At 48.2% G+C, this 4,293-nt stretch overlaps 1 pseudogene; it reads left to right on the plus strand.

The window, feature by feature from the left end:
• The first annotated feature begins 426 nt into the window (after positions 1-426).
• Positions 427-2,974, plus strand: LOC124974145 (high affinity cAMP-specific and IBMX-insensitive 3',5'-cyclic phosphodiesterase 8A-like; annotated as a pseudogene).
• Positions 2,975-4,293: the final 1,319 nt, after the last annotated feature.

The following is a 4,293-nucleotide window of genomic DNA, read 5'->3' on the forward strand; positions in this document are numbered from 1 at the left end:
AGGGGTCGGACCGGGCAGTGAAGGCGCAGTGACCAGCGAGGCGGGAGAGCATCTCTTGATCTCATGGCTCTCCCGAGGGCTGCCTTGCCAGCTCGCCGCAGGCTGCCTGCTCCAGCAGGGAGAGCGCGGATATCCTCCCCGAAATTCCCTGGAAGCGGCGCGGCGCGGCTAGCACGGCGATGTGAGGGAGGCGGCGGCCCCCGCATCAGGAAGGGCTTATTCAGAGGGGCGGCTGCAGCGCGCCGCCAGCCCCAGCGCCCCTTCTCCGCCGTCGCCGCCGGCAGCCGCCGCGCCCGTTCCGCGATAAAAGAGGGGCCGCTTTTCCTGACGCGAGACCCCGCTCTCCGCCGCCAGCTCGGGGCCAGGCGGGCCGTTTGCTGACAGGACCGCGGCAGCCGCCAGAATGTCCGACGCGCCTCCGCCAACATGGGTTGTGAGCCGAGCATCCGCATTGCACACAGGGGCGGCCAGGAGGCCGAGGACGCACCGATCCCTGCGGCACCGCTGCAGCTGTCCGGCCGACCCATCCTCCCTCGCCACTCGAAGACAGACGCCCAGCCCCGGCCCCGCGGCACCGGCCGCGCGCAGAACGAGGTTCGCAAGGGCACCGGCGAGCAGGTCTTTTTATGGCTGCCTGGATGTCCTTAAATTCACTTAGGTGTCTTGTAAGCTGCTCCACTCCAGCAGTTTACTCTACCTGCCGGGAGCAGTGTCTGATGTACAATTTGGCCTCATGAGATTTCATCAAGATCAACTTCAGGTACTTATAGTGTTTACCAAAGAAGATAACCAGTGTAAGGGATTCTGCAGGGCATGTGAAAAAGCAGGGTTTAAGTATACAGTCACCGAGGAGGCACAAGCAGTCTTTGACTGTTTCCTGGACAAACATCATGACATCATCATCAGAGACCACAGATATCCCTGACAGCTGGATGCAGAGGCATTGTACAGGTCTATCAGAGAGTCAAAACTCTCAGAAAACATAGTTATTGTTGGTGTAGTATGCAGGGTGGACAGAAAAGAGTTGTCTGTAATGCCCTTAATTTCAGCTGGCTTTACAAGAAGGTATATTGAAAACCCCAGCATCATGGCCTGTTACAATGAACTGCTCCAGCTGGAATTTGGAGAGGTACCATCACAACTGAAACTCAGAGCTTGTAACTCAATATTCACTGTATTAGAGAAAAGTCAAGAAGCAATTGAAACTACAAGTGAAGACCACATTATTCAGTATGCAAATCCTGCATTTGAAACAGCAATGGGCTATCAATCAGGTGACTTAATAGGGAAGGAATTAGCAGAAGTGCCTATAAATGAAAAAAAGCTGAACTGCTTGATACTATAAATGCATGCATCAGGATGGGCAAGGAGTGGCAAGGAACTCACTATGCCAAAAAAAAAAATGGAGATAATACACAACAAAATGTGAAGATAACACCTGTTGTTGGACAGAGAGGAAAAATTAGACACTATGTGTCCATTATCAGAGTGTGCAGTGGCAACAATAAGGCTGAAAAAATACCTGAAGGTGTTCAGTCTGACATTCATATAGATAATCAGACAGGCAAACATAGAGACAGAAGGAAAAGCTCGCTGGACGTCAAATCTGTTGTCTCTCGAAGTGAAGTTAACAACCAGAGACGACACTCCTCCCTGGTCCGGATACATTCCATGACGATCGAGGGACCCATCACCAAGGTAATCAATATCATCAATACTGCCCAGGAAAATAGTCCCATGCCTGTGACAGAAGCCTTGGTCCGTGTGCTAGAAAATTTGAGAACCACTGAGTTACATTCACCACAGTTCAGTGCTAAGGATGATGATCCTCATGCCAATGACATCGTTGGGGGCTTAATGTCTGATGGTTTGCGAAGGTTATCAGGGAATGAATATGTTCTTTCAACATAAAACCTTCAACAGGCTTCACATAGTATAATCACTCCCATCTCTCTTCACGATGTCCCATCGAAGATTGCTTGGGGCCTGGAAAATGTGGAATACTGGGACTTTGATATTTTTGAACTGGAGGCTGCCACCCATAATAGACCTTTGATTTATCTTGGTCTCAAAATAGTTGCTTACTTTGGAATCTGTGAATTCTTAAACTGCTCGAAGTCAACCCTGAAATCCTGGTTACAAATTATTGAAGCAAACTATCATTCTTCTAACCCCTACCACAATTCTACACATGCTGCTGATGTTCTTCACACCACTGTCTATTTTCTGTACAAACAGAGGATAAAGGAAAGTTTAGATCCAGTAGATGAGGTTGCTGCCCTCGTCGCAGCCACCATTCATGATGTGAATCACCATGGGAGGACCAACTCCTTCCTGTGCAATGCAGGGAGTAAGCTGGCCATTTTGTACAATGACACTGCTGTGCTGGAGAGTCATCATGCAACCTTGGCCTTCCAGCTGACTGTTAGAGATGACAAATGCAATATCTTCAAAAACATGGAGAGGAGCAACTATTGAACACTGTGCCAGAGTATTATCCACATCGTCTTAGTCACAGAAATGACAAAGCACTTTGAACATGTCAACAAATTTGTCAATAGCGTCAACAAGCCCTTGGCAACACTAGAACAAAATGAGGAGACTGAGAAATATCAGGAAGCCAAAAACACTATGCTCAGGGCTCCAGAGAACCGGACTCTGATCAAACGAATGCTGATTAAATGTACTGATGTGTCCAACCCCTGCTGGCCCCTGGAACACTGCATTGGATGGGTCGCATGATGAAGAGAAGCAGCAGAACTTGCCTGTGGTGATGCCAGTTTTTGACAGAAACACCTACAGCATCCCCAAATCCCAGAACTCTTTTATAAATTACTTCATCACAGACATGTTTGATGCTTGGGATGCCTTTGTGGACTTGCCTGACTTAATGCAGCATCTTGACAACAACTTTAAATGCTGAAAAGGACTGGATTAAATGAAGCTGTGGAGGCTCCGACCCCCTCCTGAATAGAGCAGGAGGCCACCTGGGCCCTGAAATCTTGTGCCTGAGGAATTCCTGAGGGCAGCCAGAGTTCCTTAAGCCTTCAGTATTAGGCAGAATCATTCCCTCATCTGCAAAGCCTTTACAAAAGCTTTTGGTGACATCAGTAACCACCTGCAGCCACCATCCAATGCCATATGTGAACCATGGCCACTAGCAACTGCTGCAGGGGCTCTTCAGAAAAGCACCTCAAAACCAGTTTTCATCAACCTCCTGTTCACATGAGGCCTGGGCATACCCGCAGAGAGGACTGATGGATTATCCTGCTAGTGACAGACTGGCTGGCTGCAAACAGTTGCTCTCAATTACGTTTGGCGCTTCGGGAAAGCTGGTGGCAATTGGATCTTTAGCAACTTTTTTCACATCATAGAAGTTGCAATCACTCACTTTGGAATATGACTGAGAGTGACCTCTCTTTTAAAATTGAGTAGCAAATAAACATGAAAAGAAAAAAAAGAGAGAGAGACATGAACCGTTGCCCTGGGAAGGCAGAGCAGCCAGAAAGTAGCAATTTGAGAGCCATGTTTATCTGACAGCAAATAATTAAAATAGTATTACTGAGTTAGCTGCATTGAGTGAACAATGAGCTATTTGATAAGAGCATTAACTCAGTGAGTCAGTTTTTTCCTAGACCAAATCAGATTAGTTTTTCCCCATTTGATGATTTCTGGCCATTTAGGATAAATAACAGGTCAATGAGGTTTCCAATGGTGCTGACTGAGGGTCCTGGGACAGTACCAGATGGGCAAGCAGTCCTGTTTCCCCTGGCTATTTCCTAATTTTCCACAGGCCTGTGTTAATGACATAAGTTAGTCTGCAAACCCAGCTGAGAGCCCTGGGACATGAGGCTGGTGAAGGCGGAAGCCCTTTCTGCAGCCTTGAGCAGAGCGAGCTGTCCAGGTCCCTGGTTCACAGGTGGAGGGACACCCCTGGAGTCCACGTTATGTGCTCTCTGGTGTCATCAAGGGGACTCGGCCTGAGGAAGGGTGCTGGGAGCCCTGGGACATTCTACCACTTCTCAGGGCCATGTGGAGAGCTCAGGCTGCCAAACTTGGGCTTCTCCATGCTGTTTCCCCTGGAAACCTCCTGCTGGGCAGGGAGCAGGCACAGAAACCCAGCAGTGCAGCGGGTGATTCTGTGGTGGCATGTAGGAGACAAACTAGGGTTAGAGCTAAGGAGTCCCTCTAACATCTTCAGCATTTTCTTGTGGGTTTTTTTTTTTTTTTTTTTTTTTTTTTAAGATTGAATTATCACAGCCAACGTTGATAAATCACTGTTCAAGATCAAAC

The sequence above is a fragment of the Sciurus carolinensis genome, unplaced genomic scaffold (assembly GCF_902686445.1).
Source record: "Sciurus carolinensis unplaced genomic scaffold, mSciCar1.2, whole genome shotgun sequence".
Taxonomy (NCBI): Eukaryota; Metazoa; Chordata; class Mammalia; order Rodentia; family Sciuridae; genus Sciurus; species Sciurus carolinensis.